Genomic DNA, 25001 nt, shown 5'->3' with positions numbered 1-25001 from the left:
AATCAATTCTTCAGTGCTCAAGTCTTATTTATGATCCAACTGTCACATACATACATGACTATTGGAAAAATCATAGATCTGACTATACGGACCTTTGTCATCGAAGTAATGTCTCTGCTTTTTAATACGCTATCTAGGTTTGTCATAGCTTTTCTTCCAAGGAGCAAGCGTCTTTTAATTTCATGGCTGCAGTCACCGTCCACAGTGATTCTGGGGCCCAAGAAAAGAAAATTTGCCACTGCTTCTACGTTTTTCCCTTCTATTTGCTATGAAGCGATGGAATACCATGATCTTAGTTTTCTGAATGGTGAGTTTTAAGTCAGCTTTTTCACTCTCCTCTTTCACCTTCAGCAAGAGGCTCTTTGTGAAAGTCGCTCAGTCATATCTGACTCTTTGTGACCCCATGGACTATACAGTCCATGGTATTCTCCAAGTCAGAATACTGGAGTGGGTAGCCTTTCCCTTCTCCAGGGGATCTTCCCAACCCAGGGATCAAACCCAGGTCTCCTGCATTGCAGGTGAATTCTTTACCAGCTGAACCACAAGGGAAGCCCAAGAGGCTCTTTCTGCCATTAGAGTGGTATCGTCTGCATATCTGACGTTATCGATATTTCTCCCAGCAATCTTAATTCCAGTCTGTGCTTCATGCAGCACAGCATTTCACATGATGTACTCTACATATAAGTTAAATAAGCAAAATGACAATACACAGCCTTGTCGCATTCCTTTCCAAATTTGGAAACAGTCAGTTGTTTCATGTTCAGCTCTAACTGTTGCTTCATACAGGTTTCTCAGGAGACAGGAAAGGAGCAAGATACTGGAGTGAGCTGCCATTTCCTTCTCCAGAGGATCTTCCCAACCCAGGGATAGACTCTACACCTCCTGCATTGCAGGCGGATTCTTTACCACTGAGCCATCAGGGAAGCCCTGAGGGAAACAGACTCTGTCAAAAACCTGACATCTACCCTGAGTAAGGTGGGTCTTGTGAATGTGTGCAAAGGATGAGTATCATGCATGTCATGAAATAGATTTTAATAAGAAAAGAGATTTTTTAATCCCGTAAAATAGTCTTGAACACAGGTTCTTCCAATATGCTAAGTAATACAGTTTACTACTTCTTCTCGGGAGACAAGATAATATGGATGACAAAACCAAAATTTACAAAGTTTGAGAGGTTGTGGCTTGGAACATTAGATGCCACCTCAAGTGGGGAACATTTGAGAGTTTCTCATTATGAAATCATGTAGAAACTTTGTATTAAACCAATGACAGAGAAAAAATAAAGGAAGAAAAGAATCTTAACTTACAGCACTGTCACCATTTTGTTCTATTTTAACCTGATCTTGACTAGATAACTAACTAAACGATCCTAAATGATGATGCTGTTAAAGTGCTGCATTCAATATGCCAGCAAATTTTGAAAACTTAGCAGTGCCCACAGGACTGGAAAAGGTCAGTTTTCATTCCAACCCCAAAGAAAAGCAATGCCAAAGAATGTTCAAACTACCGCACAATTGCACTCATCTCACATGCTAGTAAAGTAATGCTCAAAATTCTCCAAGCCAGGCTTCAACAGTACATGAACTGAGAACCTCCAGATGTTCAAGCTGGATTTAGAAAAGGCAGAGGAACCAGAGATCAAATTGCCAACATCCACTGGATCACAGAAAAAGCATGAGAATTCAAGAAAAACATCTACCTCTGCTTCACTGACTATACCAAAGCCTTTGACTGTGTGGATCACAACAAACTGTGGAAAATTCTTCAAAAGATGGGACTAGCAGACCACCTTACCTGCCTCTCGACAAATCTGTATGCAGGTCAGGAAGCAACGGTTAAAACTGTACATGGAACAACAGACTGGTTCCAAATCGGAAAGGGAGTACGTCAAGGCTGTATATTGTCACTCTGCTTATTTAAGTTATCTGCAGAGTACATCATGCGAAATGCTGGACTGAATGAAGCACAAGCTGGAATCAAGATTGCTGGGAGAAATATCAATAACCTCAAACAAGCACCCTTATGGCAGAAAACAAAGAGGAACTGAAGTGCCTCTTGATGAAAGTGAAAGAGGAGAGTGAAAAGGTTGGCTTAAAACTCAATATTCAAAAAACTAAGATCATGGCATCTGGTCCCATCACTTCATGGCAAATAGATGGGGAAACAACGGAAACGGTGACAGGCTTTATTTTCTTGGGCTCCAAAATCACTGCAGATGGTGACTGCAGCCATGATATTAAAAGACGCTTGCTCCTTGGAAGAAAAGCTATGACCAACCTAGATAGCATATTAAAAAGCAGAGACATTACTTTGCCAACAAAGGTCCATCTAGTCACAGCTGTGGTTTTTCCAGTAGTCATGTATGCATGTGAGAGTTGGCCTATAAAGTATGCTGTGTGCCGAACAACTGATGCTTTTGAACTGTGGTGCTGGAGAAGACTCTTGACAGTCCCTTGGACTCCAAGATCAAACCAATCAATCCTAAAGGAGATCAGTCCTGAATATTCATTGGAAGGATGCTACAGCTTTGGCCACCTGATGTGGAGATCTGACTCACTGGAAAAGACCCTGATGCTGGGAAAGATTGAAGGCCGGAGGAGAAGGGGATGACAGAGGATGAGATGATTGGATGGCATCACCAACTCGATGGACATGAGTCTGAGCAAGCTCCAGGAGTTGGTGATCGACAGGGAAGCCTGGCATGCTGCAGTCCATGGGGTTGCAGAGTTGGACACAAGTCAGTGACTGAACTGAACTGACTAGATAACACATGGCTCAGAAAAATAAAAGACCTGAACCCATCTTTATAGCAATTTTTAAAAACTACAGTTTGCAACATGCAACAATTTATTACAAGGTGCTACATCAGATGCAGGGCCCTTTACGTTGAGAACAAAATAGAACAATATCATTTACAGAAGAGAGGTCAACAACTAGATGTAGATAATGAATGATGACAGTGTTAAGATACATAGAAGATGTCAAGGTAACACAAATAATTAATACTTAAAAAAAACTCTAAACCATAGACTGCATCTGATAGCAGATTTCTTGGCTTCTACTACACAATCAAGATTTCACTATTTTTTCTGGGTTTTGCTTAAAAAGAAAGTACCTCCTACAAGTTTATTTCCTGTCTACCACTGCTCGTTTTACTTCTCAAGACTCCCACTATGTTAAAACCTACACAACAAAAAGTAATATAAAATTTTAAAAAACCTTGCCTCAGAATTTATGTTCATCTTAGGGTACATGTCACACTGCACCTTAAAGTAGCTACCAGGAAGAAGTAAGTTATAGATCATTAGGATGGGGCAGTCTCAGCATCTCCAGAACAGAGAACGCATGCACAGGCATGCATTCAAGAGACAGGGGTGGCTTTTTCTTCCTCCCCAACAGAACAAATGGAACCCCTTAACTCCTGTCTTAGGGAGTTCCAACAACAAGGAATGAAAAGAACTAAAGATCAATCCAGGTTTTGAGGCATCTGCTAAAGGTGAGAGGAAGCAACATTACTTATTCTTTGTTATTTAAAAAAAGCCACCACTTCTAAAGTCTATGCTAATTTAAATTCTACACAACCAACTTATGGGCATTTTCACCACGAAACTTATGGGCATTTTCACCACGAATGTATAAAAATAAATTTGTCAATTTGCTTAAGTTAGGCAAGTTTTTTAAAGCCACTCAAATTTAGACCTGTCTATTGAGTCCATCACCACAAAGACTTCATGAAAGTATGGCACTGCACAAGAATTAGTCTTAGAACTTATGAACACATCAGCCATTCCTACACAACCTTTATGATCGTCTATATCCGTTTACCATCCCAACTACCGTTCCTCTAAGGTTTTTCCTGAAAGGGTAAAAAAAAAAAATCCACTTTAATATCACCCTAAGTAACATTATCCATGAAGTCATAGGTCTAATATGCTAGTTACATTTTCATTAATACACATTAATGAAAATATAGGATAAAAAGTATTCATCAGGCAAAAATCATCTCATGTACCATCAATAGTATAAAAAAACACCCCCTTGTGTACTCATTTCAGCAGCACATACACTAACAATGTAACCAAAGCCACACTTTGGGGAACAGTGATTTAGTACCAAATCCTTCGTTGCAGCTAAGGAAACAGGCTCAAAGAGGGGGTGTAACTTGCCCAAGGACACACAGAACTGGTGGCAGAGTCTAGACTAGAACTTAGTCCAGTGGTGGTCCACTGAAGTAGAATCTACAGATGGGTAAGATACAGGGAGAATTAGTCCTTGGGGACTTCCCCATGAAGTGAACTTCAAGCAGTTTCTAAGCCCTTTGACAGTAGATCCAGGTTTTTCATTTTCTCTGAGAAGCAATACACATATCATGGTATTTGTCAGTGGACTCTCAAAGAGTGTCTGGATGGGCTGAAATAAATCTGTTGCTTCCTTCCTGAAGTCTCATGTGGTTTTCCCAACCTCACTGAATCTCAAGGCATGCTGCCAATGATAAAAATGTCTCCTGGATCAGTTTCTCATTTTTTGATCCAACAATATCCTAGCCACTGAGCTCCTGTTCCCATTGCTGGATTCATGCATGCTCTATATGGTTTCAGGAGGAAGATTTTCCATCTCTGGGTTTTAGGCTAGCTTTGGAAACAGGCTGGAAGTTTCCATTACAGAGTTACTCCAGTATTTCCCAGATACCCAGACCAGGTTTTATTTTCAAGTGATAGATAACTTGTGTCGACTATGTGCCCAGCAATGTTTTATACACTGTCTCATACTTCCCATATAAGAGAAGACAAAACGATATAGTTCCTGGCCTGTTGGGAGCTGCCAATCCGTGTGAGTTTCACTAGACTTGCAGGCAGTTAATAATAACTAACATTATTAAATGTTTATCTATATGCCAGGCATTGTGCCATGTCCTGCAAATGTCTTATTGACTCCTCACAACTATTGACTGTGATTATTTTCACTTAGTACATGAAGGAAACAAGGCTTAGAGATGCTAAGTAGCTCATCCAAGGTCAAGTGACAAGTAGATGGTAAAGTTCAGATGCAAACCCAGACTCTACACAGATGCTCTTACCTGTGCACTATGTACACTTCAATCTTTAAATTCACAGTGAAAGGAAACATGATTTCTGTGTATCTGATTTCCTAAAAGTGAGCTTCTTTATGCATTAGGGAATGCATGTATTAAATTAAATATATATATAACACATTCTGAGTGCCATTTCAAACTGATTGAGGAAAGAGTTTGCTCCCTGTAATCTGAAACTATGCAATTTGCACTCTCTTGACCAAAAAAAAAAAAAAAAAGCCATCAAATTAAACCTAAATGCATATTGTCACTTATCACCTAAATCAACTTTAGGTAACCTTATTCCTGGTGGCTCAGCGGTAAAGAATTTGCCTGCCAATGCAAGGAGATGGGATTCAATCCCTCAGCGGAGAAGATACCCTCAAGGAGGAAACAGCAATCCACTCCAATATTCTTGGCTGGAGAACTCCATGGAGAGAGGAGACTGGGTTGTAGTCCATAGGATCACAAAGAGTTACAAAGAGTTGAACAGGACTGAGCGATTGAGCACACTCGCAACCTTATTCCTACTTTTGGGATACAACTGAAGTACTAATGCGGTAGAATAAAAAATATACTTGGTCTTTGTCCCCAGCTACTACCAGAGGTCCTAAAACCCTTGGAATTCCTTTAGAGATAGACTTCTTGTTATTCATTAAGGAGCAGAATTTGGACCACACCTGAGTTTCTTTTTGATAGTTTGAAGAGAGGCTACCTTTGTCAGAAAGCCCAAGCATATGACTAGAACTCTCAGTCCCACCTTTAGCCCTTAAGGAAGGGAAGGGTGACTGAAGTTTCATCAACAAAGGTCAATGCTTTAATAAATTATGCCTACATAAATGAACTGCAACTGAAACAAGGCTAGGGGAGCTTCCGTCTAGTCAAGGCTATGATTTTTCCAGTAGTCATACACGGATGTGAGAGTTGGACCAGAAAGAAAGCTGAGCGCCGAAGAATTGATGCCTTTGAACTGTGGTGTTGGAGAAGACTCTTGAGAGTCCCTTGGACAGCAAGGAGATCAAACCAGTCAATCCTAAAGGAAATCAGTCCTGAATATTCACTGGAAGGATGTATGCTGAAGCTGAAGCTCCAATACTTTGGCCACCTGATGCGAAGAACTGACTCACTGGAAAAGACCCCGATGCTGGGAAAGACTGAAGGCAGGAGGAGAAGGAGATGACAGAGGATGAGACGGTTGGATGGTATCACCAACTCGATGGACATGAGTTTGAGCAAGCTCCAGGAGTTGGTGATGGACAGGGAAGCCTGGTGTGCTGCAGTCCACAGTGTTGCAAAGAGTAGGACATGACTGAGTGACTGAACTGAACTGAGGGGAGCTTATGGCTTCCCAGGTGGCACTAGTGGTAAAGAACCCACTTGCCAATACAGGTAAATATAAGGGATGCAGGTTTGATCCCTGGGTTGGGAAGATTCCCTGGAGAAGGGCATGGCAACCCACTCCACTATTATTGCCTAGAGAATCCCATGGACAGAGGACCCTGACAGGCAAGTCCATAGGGTTGCAAAGAATCAGACATGACTGAAGCAACTTAGCACATAGGGGAGCTTCAGGGTTGGTGAATATACTGATGTGCTGGGAGGCTGGCATGCCCAGAGGGGATATGGAAGCTCTGTGCCCCTAATTCAAATCTTGCCCTATTCAGGTCTTCCATTTGGCTGTTTCTGAGTTATAGCCTTTATAATGAAACTGAATTCATAAATATCATGTTTTACCAGCTAAATGAGTCATATGTTCTAGCAAATTATCCATCGTGGGGGAGAGTGGTCAAATTTAGGGAGACCTAAATTTGAGGTCTGCCAGGCAAAAGTGCAAGGGGGAATTTGAGACAACCTGATACTTGCGGCTGGCACTTGAAGTGGGGCAGTCTCCTGAGACTGAGTCATTAACCTGTGGGATCTGCACAAACTCCAGGCAGTATGTGTCAGAAGTGAATTGTTGGACACTCAGTGATGTCAGAGAATTGTTGAAGGGACGGCATAATTAATCTCAGGAGAAGAGGTCCATATTTCAACCAACTTAACTGATACTTATTTAATTGAAGCCACCTCCCTTGATCTAATCATTAAATCTGTAGCTGTCACCAATTCAGAGCAGTACTTGCCATTTTCAGCACTAGAAAATCTGGCCTTATGTCAGATTCACAAGTACCTGGTAGAATAAAATTTCTTTTAAAAGACTAACAATTTAATTTGATCTGCTAAAGAGACCATGTAATGTTACAGAAATATGAAGTCAAAATATATTTTCTTTAATTACTTTAGTTGTGATTTAATTCACATTTAGTCCCCATGAAAGAATCATGAATTACCTCAAGAGTTTACATGTAACTGTTCCCTCTGGATAATAGACATTGTTAAATGACAATCACCACCACACAGTATTATATACTTAACTCGAACTCTAATGGACCCAGGAACAATACGTTACCTCTTGTTTGCCAACTTCTTATTTGTCAAAAACAAAAGTCAAAAGAGAGATCTCAAAGGAGTTAGGCTAAGCAGTCAATAACCAACTAGTCAATCTTGAAGACCAATCTGGTCAAACCAGACACTGCATCACTGCACTCATCCCTTCCCATCAGGAATACACTTTTCAATCAAGGGAGAGAGTACTGTCATCAGAGACCTGGTCAGGGGCACTGGATTACCCAACTCCAAAGTCCCCATTCCCCTCCTTGTAAATGGTGTTGTCCAGCATTGGGCAACCTTGTGGGCCTCTTCCTTCCTGACCCACTCTTCTCCTATCAAGTGCCATTGTTAGCAATTTCCACCTTTTCCCAGCTGGACAACCAATGGAATTTTTCTTCACTCTGTATATATGGCCCACAATATTACCACTGCCACCTCTCTGCACTCCCAAAGGCCTGCTTCCTGAAATGTTCTTCTCCCAAGCAACTGAACCCACATATCTAAATGCTTCTGGAAAGGTCTTTAGACTTTTCTCTTTCATATAATGCTGGTAAACCCCCAAGCAAAATTCTCCTACCATAGACATCAACTATAACCAACTGTTTTGAGTAAATAACTGGACAAGTGACTAGTTATTTCAAAGAAAAACTAATTTACTAGGAGAAAAAGAATCACAGAAACATTCTTTAAAATGAACACATCACTCCTCACTTTTGAACTGTACTCACTTAGAACAAAGAAAACGTCACCACTCTGAGAACGTGGAACTTCTAGCATGTCTATAATCCTGCCACCCAGAACACATGCTGCTAGAGTCCCAGGACCCTCACTGGAGTAGTATTCCTTGCCTTCCCTTCCTGTTTAAAGGCAGCCACTAGGCAGTCATCAAGTAGATGTTTAATTGGAAACAAATTTGTTTCACAGATTTTTAAGAATAAAGCAATTGTAGATATTTTCACAGAGCCATTCTAAAAATGTTTTGTCCATGGATATACCTAATTTTCTTGTTCATATTTCAAGGCAGGTTACTGGAAAAGGGAATATTCAGGTCAGCATTTTGCACAGGCATTCTGGACAGCATGCCCACTAGCTTAAGAACTTAAGAGTGGCAAAGCCTCAACTCCTACTGAAAGAACTATCATCACTTTCAGAAATATTCTGAAGAGGAAAGGCCAGCTTCTTACTAGTACCATTACTATCAATAACTTCACGTATGTTTCAAAGCTGGTTACAAGGATTTTTGTCTGAAAGAATAATAGTTTGTGACAAAATGTTTGAGTAAAGAGACGGTAATATAGAAAAGACCAATTTGGTCTTTTCAATTGGATTCAATTAAACTCAAACAAACTCTACTGAGTGCCTATAGGGATATATTTAAGGCAGTGTAAATGAGAAAACAAAATCAGTGCAGAGAAGTCCTATACTTGCCAGTACCTTCTCTGTAACTCTAAGCAAATTTACTAACCTTTATAGTTTTCCATTTACCTTCTGCTTTTTGATCTGTTTTCAGCCTCAAAACATTTTGATCAACTAAAATCTTATGAGGAAACCCAATTCAACAGCAACTTTAGCAGAGTCAAACATGGGTGTGCTGGTGGGGAGCAGGAGCAGTGAAATGGAAGCTAGATAGCAAGATGAGGGAGTTTTCCATGTCCACCACAGATATACTCCAGAAATGACCCCTACATAGCCCAGTTTGAAAAATTATCATGCCAGATATTCTAAGATTCTTTGAGGGTATTCTTCCTGCTCATTGTGAGCTGGACAAAGAATTAAATGCATTCAATATAGTAAATGCTATGACTTGGTCTTGTTCAGAATCAAAGTTACAGGTCACACACCAACCCACTTTTAGGCAAACACTGCAGAATCCAAATACTTCATCAACAAACAAGAGCTAAAAGCTATAACCAAACTCTGTGATCTTGATATGCTGGAAGTGATCTACTTTTAAAATAATGAGAGCAAGTTTTTCCAAAACACTGTATCCTAAACTGACCAGCAGAGATTAAGGCAAAAATGAGAAGTCCTACACTATGCAGTGATGCTACCTAAGATCTTTGGTCAGTCATATCTGGTCTGGATCTTCAGGCCTTGGTGACAGAATCATTTTCAGTCCCCAGGTCCTGAGGCTGAATCCTCTAGCAGAGCAGGGAGAACAGGAACAAGGATTATGCATCACAGCAGTATGCAACCTAAGCTTCCATGATGCAATCCAGCCCAAAACCCAACAACACACCTTGGTCAAAGGACACTGCTGAGCAAGGACAGGCCCTCAGGAAGTCAGTAGTCATCAACATGATGCCTACTTTTTTCATATAATCAGGCTGGTATCAGGGCACTCACTGACCATGATGATTTATTTTGCTACAAGGGCTATTCACCACCTCAAGATTACTTTACTGAGCTTCCCTATTCTGATGTATGGTATTTAAATAGTTTCATCTGCACATTGGACTTCCCTGGTGGCTCAGAGGTTAAAGCGTCTGCCTCCAATGCGGGAGACCTGGGTTCGATCCCTGGGTCGGGAAGATCCCCTGGAGAAGGAAATGGCAAACCACTCCAGTATTCTTGCCTGGAGAATCCCATGGACGAAGGAGCCTGGTAGGCTACAGTCCACGGGGTCGCAAAGAGTCGGACACGACTGAGCGACTTCCCTTCCCTTCCCTTCATCTGCACATATCTTAAAGAAGAGGATTTGGCATTTCTCCCCTCCCATTTTCCCCTTTCTACATATCACAACTTCAAAAGATTAGTTTGAGCCACTTCAGATAATTAATATGCTAAGTTCTTACTTGTCATCATTCACTAATTAAACAAGTCAGGTGCTATAGTAATCTCCTTTTTCCCACAAAATAAGTAGGTTCCTCCATCACCAAGAAAAACAGATACAAGAACTGGTAAAACTAGATTTGAATTGAAGGACACTAACTCAATGAAACACTCTGGTCCATTGTGCAGAGAGCTTCAGAACACTGTTCCAACATTTAGGGAGAATTGATCCTGGTTCACTGGTATCAACATCTGTAAATAGACACAAAGAGGTAACTGTAAGTAATCAAGAGCTGGAGGAACAGGAATCACCATGTAATTACCATTGTTTCATTCATAGTTACCACATCTTCACCTTAAAACAATTGGCAGCCAGTGTACAATTAACTCTTCTTACTGCAGCACAAAACAGTAGCAAAATCAGATTAATTTTAAGTCATCTAATGCAACGCAAACCCACAACTCCAAAAGTAAGTGGCATCAACTCTTTGTTCAGAAGTTTGTCCAAAAGCCCCAGGAGTTTAACAAACCCACTGGTACTCTAGATTAAAAGGCCAGTTCAGCTCTGAGGATCTAAATTCATTTAGGTTTGTAGATTCTTTCCCCAAACACAATTAGTGGCTAATGCAGGAGTCAATGGCTTCTCCCTGTATTCAAGTTCCCCTCCCACCCATCCGCCCCATTTCACAAATTAGAAAAGAGCCACCAGTCTCCAAACTGACTGATGAAATTTCAGCCTACAGGGTATTTTCATACTTGAGTTATAACTGCAGATGAATACTGGACAGCTTAATAATCCATTAGCTAGATTAAAAGCCAACATTAGGATACAACCTAGACCAAAGCCACATGTGTGCATGTGTGTGTGTGTGTGTGTGTGTACATGTGCGTTGTCACTTCAGTTCTGTCCAACTCTTTGCAACCTGATGGACTGTAGCCCACCAGGGTCCTCTGTCCATGGGATTCTCCAGGCAAGAATACTGGAGTGGGTTACTATGCCCTCCTCCAGGAGGATCCAGGGGAGGGATCCGACCCAGGGATCGAACCCAAGTCTCTTGCATCTTCTGCACTGGCAGGCAGGTTGTTTACCACTAGAGCCACCTGGGAAGCCTGTGTGTGTGTGTGTGTAAGTGAAGCTGTTACTCACTCAGTCATGTCTGATTCTTTACAATCCCATGGACTGTAGCCCATCAGGCTCCTCTGTTCATGGAATTCTCCAGGCAAGAATACTGGAGTGGGTAGCCATTCCCCCCTCCAAGGGATCTTCTTGATGCAGGGATTGAATCCGGGTCTCCTGCATTGCAGGCAGATTGTTTACCATCTGAGCTACCAGGGAAGCCCCCATATATAATCAAGTCTCAGTTCTTTGAGTTACTCTGCAGTAAAAAGGGTAGAGTGTATTGTTTGCCTAATTCTAGCTGTTCACTTGCTTGCTAACCAAAGACTTCCTATTTACATTCAAGTTGGGATTCAGTAAGTCAGTTCAGGATCAACTCCAACCCCTTCATTACCCCAGGACTGCCCAGGACTATTCAAGTTACTTTTGATAATCCATCTGCCCATGCCAGAACTTAAAACAGGTGACAAGTCCAAAATTTCTTATTCATTTTTCACAAACACGAAAAAGTTTTACTTAGCATTTCTGATACTAACTTTACTACAAACAGCCCAAGCAACATTTAAGTCTCTCAACTGCCTAGCTCAAAGAGCCAATTCACTCAAAGAACACACTAGTCACTGTTGTGATGTTCAAAAGAAGAAAACAGCATATTCTAACTGTTTCAGCCCACTGAAACATTTGGCTCAACAGGGCCAAATCAAGGAGGAGTCCTGATTGGGGCTCTCAAGTGGACAATCTGGTCAAGGTGAGGCTGAGAGACAGCTGGCTACTAGAGATGAATGGCCCCAACAGAAGGCACAAGTAGGTTACATCACTTGGTTACATGCCAGCCCAAAGATGCCGACAGAGTGGGATTATGCCCACAATGGTCATTTATCTAATGTAATCCAGAGTGAACTTTTAGCACAAACCTACACACACACCTCAGCTGAATGTTATTAGTCATTAGGCAGACCAGACAAAAGTGGAAATAGTGCAACATAAAATCTGCCTTCCTACGAAAAACAACTTCAAACTTAGATTGTAATGGTCATCTTGTAGACCAATTGGGGCATATTATTATCATTTGCCCAATCTTCAGCCCTAAATTCACAGCTAGAAGCAAAAGAGGATTCATATACTAGAATACATTTGGGGTACCCATTATGCAATTTTTAAAAGCATATAAGACAAAATCCTGTAAGGAAAAAGGCAACTTCTCAATTGAACATCCCACTGAATTCTTAACTCATGGCTTGAGATTCATCTGCCAGAAAAGACCCAGATGACCACTGCCTCCTCCTCTCCCACACTCAGCAGGGTGACCTTTTTTTCCCTACAATACTCTAAAGTGAAAGTCGCTCAGTCGTGTCCGACTCTATACAGTCCATGGAATTCTCCAGGCCAGAATACTGGAGTGGGTAGCTGTTCCCTTCTCCAGACAATACTCTAAGAGTATCCTTAAAATAGTATGTGGCAAGACTCTAGGAAAAACAACAGAATTAAAAGGAACATCATTTTCTATACCCTTCTCCCTCTTGCTCTTATTTTGCCTATCTATTCTGAGCCCAGCCCTCCATCTCTCTGACCTAGGCTCTTTTCACTCTTCTCTTTGATCTCTAGGCCTCTAGCTATTACTGCCTCTCCTACCCCTAATCCTCCCCAACCTCCTCTTCACCATCCCTTTCTTCCCACTCCTTGGAACTTGCCATACTCCAGCCTGGTTTCTGCACTAGCTAGTCCCTAAACCTGGAAGGTTCCTCCCATATTTTTGCAAGGCTGGCTCCCTTTTATTTAAAGCTCAACTTCAGTGTTGCCTTCTCAGAAAGGTCTAGACTGTATCCCAGTCAGACACTTCCTATCACAACACTCACAATCACAATCACAGATAAGAGCTGATTTTCTTCAGCTCTTATCAAAATCCAATTTGCTTATTTATCTGTCCCCACCCCACTCCAATGTATGCTCCATGAGAGCATGGACCTTACTGCTATGTTCCTCTTTGTATGCCCACTGCCTAAAATATTGGCTAGCAACTATTGGCCTGTTAATAAATGTTTGTTGAATGAATGAATTTTGGACTTTTTATTCAATGATTCCAAATCAATTGATGTGAGAACAGTAGTCATTTTTTTCTTTCGTTGCATTTCTGTGAAACATCCCAACATGCTGTTACTTGTACAATGAAAGCATTAAATATTGTTTTATCAGGCCTGAAAGCCCTGATGAGTAGGATGGAACCTGTTATGATAATTCTTCTAGCAATATGCACATAAACTCAGTTACAGAGGGACGGGATTTCCAGACACTTTCTAATCATCAAAGGATCCCTAAAATTTGGGAACCATCTCTTAAAGTTCTTTAGAAAACATAGCTCCAGACTCAAGAAGATTTCCAAAGAAAATATCAACACCAAAGTAGGAATCATTACACTTCACTCTGAAATCCCTACTACAGACTAAAGAAGCACTACTTTTTTTTTCCCCTTAAACCAACAAAACATCAACAAAGAGACCTTCTTTTTGAACCATTCTTTGCTAAATAATTTTTTCACATCCGTTACTGGTTTGTATTCTTCCCTGAAAGAAAACTAAGCAAATCACGCTGTCTCATGTAAGATCACCTATACACAAAGAATAAGCTAAATAAATACGATGGATATCAGCACAAGCCAAATATGTCACTGAAGACTTGTGTGCCAGACACACAGAAGAAAAAATAAGAGAGCTACTGTCCAATTGTAGAAACAAAAGAGTAATACGGGGTTTTCTGTTCTCCAAAGTGCATCATGAAGTGCGGGTGGAGAGAAACAAGAAATCTAGAATTAGCCTACCATCAAATCATTTTGGAAGGAGTTGACAACATTTAAATTCCTCACACATAAAGTATTTAGAGCAAGAGACCTTGATTCCTGGGCTATGATGCCATTTAGGAATCCTTGCAAGGGCTTTGGAATGCCAGTATTCAGAGGATAAAACGCTCATTTTAATCGGGAGCGACCAGGGATTGAGACGTACTCCCAAAGAGAGACAGCGTGTAACTGAAGTATTACAAAGCTTGCAGTTAAGACCTGGGATGGAGGCGGAACACCAAATTCAAAAGAGGTAACCAAGATACCAAGTGCAATAAAGAAAAAAAAAAAAAACCACAATTACCACCTAGTCACGGAGAATTAAAGTGGAAAGGAGGGCTATGCACGGGAGAAGATGGGGGGGGGGCGGGAATGGAAAAAAAAAACAATACATTTGTCACTCTGTCCCACTTCCTATACAGGATACGGGCAAAGCTTCCAGCCCCATCACCTCAGGCACAGATGGTTATCGTATATAGCAAAGGTGCACAGGAAGGACTTCAGGTCTGAGCCCCTTAATTCCAGGGCTGTTAATGATTAAAGAGGAAGATGGGGGTGGGGAGGTAGATCAGGGCGGAGGGAGCTGGAGATTCACCCACCACCTCTCGCTTGGGCTCCTACCTCACGGCGCTCACAAGGCGCAGAGGACCAGAGTCTGTACCCCCTCCAGGGCAGCTCCGGCCCCCAGAGCCCCAGGCGCTGGGTTGAGGGGTGCTGGCGGTGAGGAGGCAGGGACAGTAGGTAAGTTTTCTGAGCCCTGCGGCTGACACGCCACAGGCTCCCCTCACAGCCTCTCCTTCCAGCGGGACCAGTCCAGACAAGGAGCTGATTTCCACGCCTCCCCTTCCACACACCCCCCCTCCCTTTCTCGAAGGTACCCAACCCCCGCCCCTTCATCTCCCAAAGCCTCCCCTTTTCCTCAAACCCCCCCTCAAACTCACAGCTGCTCCAGAGGTTCCTCCAGTCAAACCCTTTCTGGAAACGACGGCGGCCCGGCGGGTCCAAAACACCTACCATCCCCGCTCGCGTTTTCAGTTTCCCTACCCCCTCCGCCGCCGCCGCCGCCGCCGCCTCTTCTCCCACCACTGCCGCCGCCTCCCCTTCATCTGCCGCCCACCAGCGGCAGCCGCCCCGAAGCCCCGCCCCCTCCATCGCTCCTGCATCATCACTTCCGGTAACCCCGCAGGCCGCCCGCTCCGGCAGACGGAATAGGAGAGCAGAGAGGAGGGAACGAGTGGCAGTTTGCGTCACGACGTATGCAAAGACGTACGAAGCTGTCGCCAAGTAAGGGCAAAGACTTAGCAACGCGGAGGGAGGGCTAGGAAGAGATGGAGTGGACCATTTTTTTCGCTGGAATGGGGTGGCGAGAGGAGAACGAAAAGGGAAAAGGGAAATAAGGAAAGGATGAGCTTGGCTGTCTAAATGGGTATACGGCGGAGCATGATCTAGAGTTTGAAGTTTAACGAAGGGTCGAGCCTACCCTCGACTTGGGACTAATGCTCCCACAGAGGTCCTTCCGGTGGTTTGGTCTAGTCTGGCCTACCAGACCTGCTAGAGAGCTCAGTCCGTCGCCTCTCAGCTGCGCTCCCGGCGCCGCCTCCTCCCAGCCTGCCCGAGGCTGCGGTGCTTCTGTGGGTGGGGGAAGGCTGGACTGACGCAGAGTGAGTGTTGAGGATGGAGACGCCGACTCCTGGCGCGGGAAACTGGGGGAAGGGGTGGACTCCTCAGGGGCAGGGGTGGGGTGGGGGTGGGGGGTACGACGTTGCTAGGAGACGAGCCTGTGTGACCCCACCCTCGCGAGGGCTGCTTGGTGTCACCAACGTTAGCCTCAGGAACCTGCTAAGGGAAGCAGCTTGAGGGCCAGGAAGGGGAGGCCTGGTTTGGGAACGCCGAAATGCCGATTTGGGGCCCATCTCTGAATCCTTTGGATTCCCACAATGTATTGATGAATGGGAGATGAATAGGAGCAAATCCGGAGGCGAGGCGTCTAGCCGAGGAAGGTTGACACAAACGAGTCCCCTGCACGATACTGAGATTTTCTAAGATAATGAGAACTACCTTCTTAAATCCCTTGGTCCACAAAAGACGTTGTTACGTGATTTTTTCGAGTCTGGGAGTAACTTAAAGAGTAAATCAGGGTAGATATCAGCAAGTAAGAAATGCCCCAAAGGAAGTAACATCAGGTGAAGTGGTAGAAGATGAGGGGAAAGTGAAAGTCGCTCAGTCATGTCCGACTCTTTCCGACCCCATGGAGTGGGTAGCCGTTCCCTTCTCCAGGGGCTCTTCCCAACCCAGGGATCGAACTCCGGTCTCCCGCATTGCAGGCAGATTCTTTACCAGCCGAGCCACAAAGCAAACCCAGAAGATGAGGGGAGGGCCACTCTAATAAATCTGATAGGGCTGTTCAGAGGAGGCCGGGTTTGCAAAAATCCCAGAAAAGAGGGAAGCTAGAGAATAAGCTTTCTAGGTGGAGAAAAGAACCAACGGGAAGGAATCTGAAGAAGGAAACGAGAAGGTCAGATGCTTGGATCAGAAAGGGAAGAACAAGAGCCAGAGTGGTCTGTGACAGAGAAGTGGCATGGCCTAATCAAGCATAGCTTAGCCCAAGGTGAGAGCTTGACTGTTGGGTTACTGGAGGGTTTAAGAAGGAGCGACAGGTCTCATTTACAGTTTTAGAAAATCATTCTTGGCTCCTGGATAGAGAAGGGTACAAGTGGTCAGACCTGTTTGGCAGATGTTGCAGTAGGCCAAGGGAGAGGTGACAGTGAAATGGAAGAATTAAATTCAGAATGTATTCTGAAACTAGATCTTGCAGGACTTGTTGCCAAATGGGATATGAAGTGTACGTGAAAGGATGCAACCAAGGATGACTCCTCAGAGAAAATAGTTTGAAAGGCACTCTATTCTTTTAAACGTACTAGTTTTGATAAGTCTGTTAACTGTCCAGGTAAAGATGTTGAGAAGTTAAATATGAAAATCAAGGGACAACTCAAGAGAGATAATAAATATAGCAGTTTATTCCTAAATCACCTAAGAAGAAAGTGCAGATGGAGAGGAAGGCCTCTGTGGGAAGCCCTGTTTTTCTTTGTTAATCACGAAATAAAAAGCAAATTTAAGAATGCAGGTGAAGTTTTGAAATTGGGCAATTTTGGCTTAGCTATTGTGCTGTTAAATGTTTATGTATTAAAACATATTCTTGGTGGGGTGGAGGAGAGGAAGGCCACTAAACTCCTTGGGGCTCTTTACATTTAGAGATGATCCAGAGAAGGAAAAGCCAGCAGAGAAGACTGTACATATAAAGCCTCGAAGATAAAAGGAGGCTCTGTAATATTCTTGAATAATGGGACCCGCCCTCATAATCATTGAGACTCAGCCTGAGTCCTGCCTCAAATCTCTTTCTTCCTTTCCTCTGCCACCTGTCAGTGCTTTTGGACTCCTGCTTAGGTGGTTTGTGTTCACTGTAACAAACTTTACTTTGCTTATTGTTTATGGGTCTGACTATCCTGTGAACTATTTCTTCTTTGTGCCCTATTGGTTACTAGTTCAGAGCTTTGCCCATAGAGCCCAGTGTATAGGAACTCTGTGTCCTTAATGTATAAACCATGAATTTCAACACCTTCTAACGAAGGAGCATTTGTCCCTGATGTTGCTGCCACCTCCATCACTAGATATGGTTGATTTCATAAAATCTAGAAAGAGTATCAAAAGAATAATCAGAAGGGACTTCTCTGGCCATCCAGCGTTTAAGACTCCATGCATCCACTGCAGGGGTTGCTGGTTCGATCCCTGGTTTGGGAACTAAAATCCCATATACCGAAAAAGGAAGAATCAGAAGGCTTGGATTTCAATCTTGGGTCACTACTGCGCAGCAGAATGGCCCTGTTCTTTGAGCTTAAGGGGTTACAGATTGGCTTACATTACCGATTACAAACTGCCTGAAAACATGGTTTGACCCATAAATTGATCTAAATTATTTTTTAAAATTTACTTGCCAAATTAAAAAATTCAATTTTCAGCTTCATTTGAAAAAGTGACAATCTGGCAACACCAGCCTGAGTTTCCTGCACAGTAACAGTCAGCTGGAACCAGTGAGATTCTTTTTCCTTCCTCTACCTGCCTAACCCCTATGGACATTTGATTTGCAGTTCTTGGTTTGGAACTCGGCTGTCTGTCTGTAGGCACAAGCTACATGTAACTATTTCAATTTAAATGAAGTAAAATTAAAAATGCAGTTCCTCAGATGTACTCACCGTATTTCAGGTGCCCAGTGCCAGTGGCTACCCTGTTGGACAGCAAACATAGGAAATATTTCCAACATTGAAGAAAATTGTGTTGGTCAGTGTTGGACTGGAATAACTTAAAGATGCTCAGGTCTAATCATTCTGCACACTAAAGATGGATAGTGTGGATATCCATGGATAGTAAAGTCATTGCTCCTACTCTGAAGGAAATTTGTCTAGTAAAGAGCTCCTGTGCCTCTGCAGATGGGGAAAGTGGTTCATTAAATAGTTGGAGGGTACTTGGAAACTGTCGTGAAGGTGGAGACCCCCTGTGCGGAGTAAGGGCTATATATCAGATGGTTGGATCAGGGGTCAGGTCTATCTAAGGTTATAACCAGAGCCTTTTTGTCTGCTTCTTAATCCCATTCCTTAGGACATTATCACAAAGAAGGAGTTTGAATGTCTCAAATGTTTCGTGTTCTCTGACTTACCTAGTTCCTTTGAAGGGTTCAAATCTTGGGTAGTTGTGAATGAATGACTGGGGTTGATCTTTAGCATTGACCAAGTTCCCTGATGGCTCAGATGGTAAGGAATCTGCCTGCAATGCAAGAAACTTGGGTTCAGTCCCTGGATCAGGAAGATCCCCTGGAGAAGAGAATGGCTACCCACTCTAGTTTTCTTGCCTGGAGAATTCCATGGACAGAGGAGCCTGGCGGTTGCAAAGAGTCACACACGACAGCAAATAACTCACCACCTAGTGCCCACACATACAACACACTTCCAAACACACCTCCTACTTCTGGTAACTTGTTCTCCTTTCTCTGTTGACCTTGTCTTTGTCTCTTAAAATATGATGATAAGGAAGCAGTTGCTTCCACTTCTTTTTAATTGAGAGACTGAAACTTGGTGTCCATTTAGAGTTTCCATCCCTGAGGGGGCAAATAGCTGAACATCTCAATGGTTACTATAGCCTGATTGGAGTTCCCCTTACAAGTATAAACTTGTGTGTGCTCCTGTGCTGATGTATTTAGAATGAATATGTGTGCCTTATATGATCTTGTTTGGGATAGTTTAGAAACCTTCCAGACATAAATATTTTTGGTTATTCCCTCTGTTCTAAAGATATCCCGTGTTACAGAGCCTAACTTAATTTCTCTTCCTTTAGGTAAGATAAAAATATATAATCTATATTCTCCTCCATGACCCTTAACTCTGACATACCATATTGTCAATTTCTTGTAAAAAGATGCTGTTTCAGAGAATAGCTGTAGTATGATTAAGTACACCACACAAGCATATCCTGAGATATGCAAAACAGTGTGTGGTATTACACTTCCTTTTTGGGATTCTAATAACCAAAAACTGAGTCCCAGTCAGGAAATAAGTCCATGGGGCATGTGTGGGGCAATGAGATGAGGCCCATAGTTAATCTTGAAAGTTATTCAGTTTAGATAAGATGATACTGTATAGGATATGGAACTACATCAGAAAGAAGGGAAGGATAACAGATCTGGGAGAAAAGTGCACTGAAGGGTAAGCAAGGAGTAAGAGATTAAGGAAGAAAAATAGGAAGGGAAGCTTGGCTATGCTCTTGATATTGGCACCTGCATTGTATTTCCAGTAAGAAGTATGTGCTGTGGTCTGCAGATAAGCAATGCCTCCAGCAGGGTTGGTTAGTCATACTGAAGAACAATAGCTCTTTACATGGATTATTAATAATCAGAGGGAAACAGCTTTAGGAAAATCCATTACTACCACAAAGCAATAAATTCACCAACAGACAACACATCTCTTTTCCCTCCTCTGCAGACAAAGTTTAGCATAGGTAAAAGAGGCCTCACTGTTCCTCCTCTATTTCCTATTTCAGGTAGCATTTTGCCTTTTTTAACTCCCAATGCTAAGTGATTTACATGGATAATTATGAACAATCCTTACAGCAACTCATTGAAGAAGGTTCTATTGTTACTCCATTTTAAGAAATTGAGGCTCTGGAAGATTAGTATCTTGCCTGATGTGGTGAAGTCAGTAGTCAAACTCCAATTAGTTCATTATTTGTATTATATCTCTCTTCTTTACATATGTGGAAAATTTCTGAATGCCTGAAATCAAGGTAGTCATTCTCTATTCTGCTATCCTGGGCAAGAAAATCTGTTTGCTTTGACATTATAAGAACACTTCAATTCCCTGCAGGTTTTCCAGATGACTAAAACTTTAAATTATAATTTTGGGAGTTGGTTTTGAACCCTGATCATTTGCGTGCAATGGACCTTATTCCCCCAAAGGATTGTTTTTATGAAAAAAAATACCAGAACCTCATTTTTCTATGTGTTTGTTTCTGTCGACTACAAATACATTCACAACCTGAAAGTAGTGTTTTACTTGGTGGGAATATTAGGACTCCAAGTCCAGGAGACAGAATTTCAGGTAGCCCCAAGAGACTTCTCTGAGGAAGCAGAAGAGAATCAGGCTATATACAAGTCTGCAACAAAGTGGGCAGGCAGACTGAACATCAATTATTGTTAAGTAAGGAAAACCAGATACCAAGTTAAAGGAATTTAGCACTCTTCTACGTATGGGAAGATGCAAGAATCTGAGATTATTGAAATCATTTCTTCATATGCATCTAAGCTATCTGGGGCCAGCATCCTGCTTTTTTTTTTTAAATTTTCTCACCCTGCCCTCCTCCCCTTACCCCCTAACCCCACAGCTCCTCAGCAATCACCATGGGGAGTGGCGACATCTACTAGATCACAGGCATTGTGTCCCTTTTTGGAAGCCCAGAGTCAGACATGACTGAGCGACTTCACTTTCACTTTTCACTTTCATGCACTGGAGAAGGAAATGGCAACCCACTCCAATATGCTTGCCTGGAGAATTCCAGAGACGGAGGAGCCTGGTGGGCTGCCGTCTGTGGGGTCACACAGAGTCGGACACGACTGAAGCGACTTAGCAGCAGCAGCAGCATTCACATTTGGAGGCCCAAAATCAGTGATGTCTTTTACATCCTTATTTATTGATATGGCAGGAAATATTCAATTTCACAGTTCTAAGCTTCATGGAAACATAGTATATCATTTCAGCCCTGTAGACAAACCCTAAGTGGCCTTAAAAGAACTTGAGTGAGGGTTAGGTAATAGTTCTGTAGACTGCTCTAGATGGAAGTAATAAGACTGCTTTCCCAAATAACACTTAAATCTTCAGTTCTTCATCCTGATACCCACAGTGCCACTCTTGAAACATCATTGTGAGGGTTAATTAGTATTTTTAAATGCCTTAGGGTCTTCTGTTGTGAAACCTGGCCCAAATACCAATGCATACATCTCAGGATGAGAATGAAAATTACTGGTAATTATTCTGTGTGGGTAATTTTTTTTTCTTCTAACAAAAGTATTTTAAGCTCCAACTCTGCCAGGCTTGGGAGTATAATGGATAAAACAAGGTTCCAACCTTTTTCTCTCTCCCCCTCCCAAAACACAGTGAAGGAAGAAATGCAGGTCAAACAGAAAATTACAATAGAGTAGGAAGAACCTAGTGTAAAGACATTGGCCTAGTGTGAAGAAGACAGCCTGTTAAAAGTGATGAAAGCCAAAGCATGAGAATCATCAGTTAAGCAAAAAATAAAAGAATATTTCAGTTGTATCAGTTAGAATCTTTCATTTGGCAAAAAGAAGGAGTCCCAGGTCTAAGGAGATAGGGCAACAGGACACAGGATAGGTAACAATTGGTGCATGGTGAGCATAAAAATGGATTTCTCTGGGTGAGTTTCACTATCACCCCCCCCCCCCCCGCAAATCATAAAGTAGTTGGGAGAGAAATTTGGCTACATTATATTCATTGATTATGACTTTTTCAATTTTATACATAGGGACAGATTGTGAAAGAATGGGTGGAAAGAGTCTCCTTCCACCTGGGGTTTGAAAGTCAGTTAACTTCCCTTGCCTTTCTGTCCCTTGTTTGTACTGCAACACCTTTTCTTCAGTAGATGGCAAAGCCTCCTGGTAGTGCAACATTTGAAATTGTGACATTCCTGAGACCAAAGTCATTCTTCTATAAATTTCATCTGAGAAAAGGGAATTTTCATCTCTGCTCTTAACTCCTTAGTATTCACGCGGTGATGTCTTTACAAAGGTGAAAGAAAGTGTTCCAAGGGTGGGGAAAACGGTGAAGTGGATAAAGCCCCTAGTCCTAGCAAATTTTCCCACGCGTACATCCTTGCTAAGTGGCTTCAGTCATGTCCGACTCTCAGCCACCCTATGGACTGTAGCCTGCCAGGCTCCTCTGTCCATGAGATTCTCCAGGCAAGAATACTGGAGTGAGTTGTCATGCCCTCCTCCAGGGGATCTTTCCAACCCAGGGATTGAACCCGCATCTCTTTTGTCTCCTACACTGGCAGGCGGGTTCTTTACCAGTAGCGCCACGTGGGAAGCCCAATATTCCCATAGGCCTCCTGCAAAACTATATCTAGACATGCCAAGTGCTTAGCATGTATTTTCATTCTCAGTAGCAAGTGGAAGAGTGAGTGGGTGGTGCTTTTTTTTTTAAAGGAAATTGATCACTGCTCCTCTCAAGTCCCCATTACTGACTCCAAAATGAAAACAGGGAAAAAGTTGCAGCTAGGGAAATAACCATCCAGCTTTTTTGGCTCTTAATCCCAGCTTTCCTGTCAATTAAGTAGCATTAGGCAAGACTCTTCACCATCTGCAAGGTTGGTAGAATCACAAATACTTCTGATATAGTTTAGAATCCAGCATGTTATAAAAATTGTAAATCAGATCAGACCAGTATACTGTTACTTGCCTAAAACCTACCAGTGTCTTCTTTTGCTCTTAGACTACAAACTCCTTTCCAAGGCCTGCTCTCCCAACCTGTGTTGTATTCTGTACACCTGTCGGCTCACTTCCCCCATAGACTCTCAATTGTGGTAACACTGAGATTGGTTCCCACTTCATAGCCTTTGTCCCTACTGTTCTTTCTTCCTGCATCTTCTTCCCCTGAGCTCTTACCATTTATAGGTTCCTTAACACCATTCAAGACCCAACTCATATATCACTGACAAGACCTTTTAGAACTAACACCCAAAAAAGATGTCCTTTTCATTAAAAGGGACTGGAATGCAAAAGTAGGAAGTCAGGAAACACCTGGCATAACAGGCAAATTTGGCCTTGGAGTACAGAATGAAGCAGGGCAAAGGCTAATAGAGTTCTGCCAAGAGAACGCACTGGTCATAGCAAACACCCTCTTCCAACAACACAAGAGAAGACTCTACACATGGACATCACCAGATGGTCAACATCGAAATCAGATTGATTATATTCTTTGCAGCCAAAGATGGAAAAGCTCTATAGAGTCAGCCAAAACAAGACCAGGAGCAGACTGTGGCTCAGATCATGAACTCCTTATTGGCAAATACAAACTTAAATTGAAGAAAGTAGGGAAAACCACTAGACCATTCAGGTATGACCTAAATCAAATCCCTTATGATTATACAGTGGAAGTGACAAATAGATTTAAGGGACTAGATCTATAGACAGAGTGCCTGATGAACTATGGATGGAGGTTCGTGACATTGTACAGGAGACAGGGATCAAGACCATCCCCATGGAAAAGAAATGCAAAAAAGCAAAATGGCTGTCTGAGGAGGCCTTACAAATAACTGTGAAAAGAAGAAAAGTGAAAAGCAAAGGAGAAAAGGAAAGAGATTCCCATCTGAATGCAGAGCTCCAAAGAATAGCAAGGAGAGATAAAGCCTTCCTCAGTGATCAGTGCAAAGAAATAGAGGAAAACAACAGAACGGGAAAGACTGGAGATCTCCTCAAGAAAATTAGAGATACCAAAGGAACATTTCATGCAAAGATGGGCTCGATAAAGGACAGAAATGGTATGGACCTAACAGAAGCAGAAGCTATTAAGAAGAGGTGGCAAGAATACACAGAAGAACTCTACAAAAAAGATCTTCATGACCCAGATAATCACAATGGTGTGATCACTCACCTAGAGCCAGACATCCTGGAATGTGAAGTCAAGTGGGCCTTAGAAAGCATCACTACGAACAAAGCTAGTGGAGGTGATGGAATTCCAGTTGAGCTATTTCAGATCCTGAAAGATAATGCTGTGAAAGTGCTGCACTCAATATGCCAGCAAATCTGGAGAACTCAGCAGTGGCCACAGGACTAGAAAAGGTCAGTTTTCATTCCAATCCCAAAGAAAGGCAATGCCAAAGAATGCTCAAACTACCCCACAATTGCACTCATCTCACACACTAGTAAAGTAATGTTCAAAATTCTCCAAGCCAGGCTTCAGCAATACGTGAACCATGAACTTCCAGATGTTCAAGCTGGTTTTAGAAAAGGCAGAGGAACCAGAGATCAAATTGCCCACATCCGCTGGATCATCGAAAAAGCGAGAGAGTCCCAGAAAAACATCTATTTCTGCTTTATTGACTATGCCAAAGCCTTTGACTGTGTGGATCACAATAAACTGTGGAAAATTCTTCAAGAGATGGGAATACCAGACCGTCTGACCTGCCTCTTGAGAAACCTGTATGCCGGTCAGGAAGCA

At 42.5% G+C, this 25001-nt stretch overlaps 2 protein-coding genes across 12 annotated transcripts in view; one reads left to right on the top strand and one right to left on the bottom strand.

Annotated features, from left to right (window-relative positions):
• The window catches only part of DCUN1D3 (defective in cullin neddylation 1 domain containing 3), a 52976-nt gene extending 37038 nt beyond the window's left edge, over positions 1-15938 (bottom strand). For 2 of the 9 annotated variants that reach the window (XM_081554621.1, XM_081554615.1), the window contains exon 1: positions 15704-15938. The gene's annotated coding sequence lies outside the window, so the exon portion shown is untranslated. Of the gene's footprint in view, positions 1-10429; positions 10526-15164; positions 15332-15703 lie in introns of those variants that run through there. The other 7 variants (XM_081554618.1, XM_081554614.1, XM_081554620.1 and 4 more) reach the window with 7 other exon arrangements.
• The window catches only part of LYRM1 (LYR motif containing 1), a 31442-nt gene continuing 21865 nt past the window's right edge, over positions 15425-25001 (top strand). Inside the window, exon 1 of one of the 3 annotated variants that reach the window (XM_081554633.1) lies at positions 15425-15507. The gene's annotated coding sequence lies outside the window, so the exon portion shown is untranslated. Of the gene's footprint in view, positions 15508-15767; positions 16832-25001 lie in introns of those variants that run through there. The other 2 variants (XM_081554630.1, XM_081554634.1) reach the window with 2 other exon arrangements.

Source organism: Giraffa tippelskirchi, chromosome 13 (genome assembly GCF_054371585.1).
Source record: "Giraffa tippelskirchi isolate mGirTip1 chromosome 13, T2T-mGirTip1v1.2.pri, whole genome shotgun sequence".
NCBI lineage: Eukaryota > Metazoa > Chordata > Mammalia > Artiodactyla > Giraffidae > Giraffa > Giraffa tippelskirchi.
This window is presented reverse-complemented; position numbering and strand designations above follow the sequence as displayed.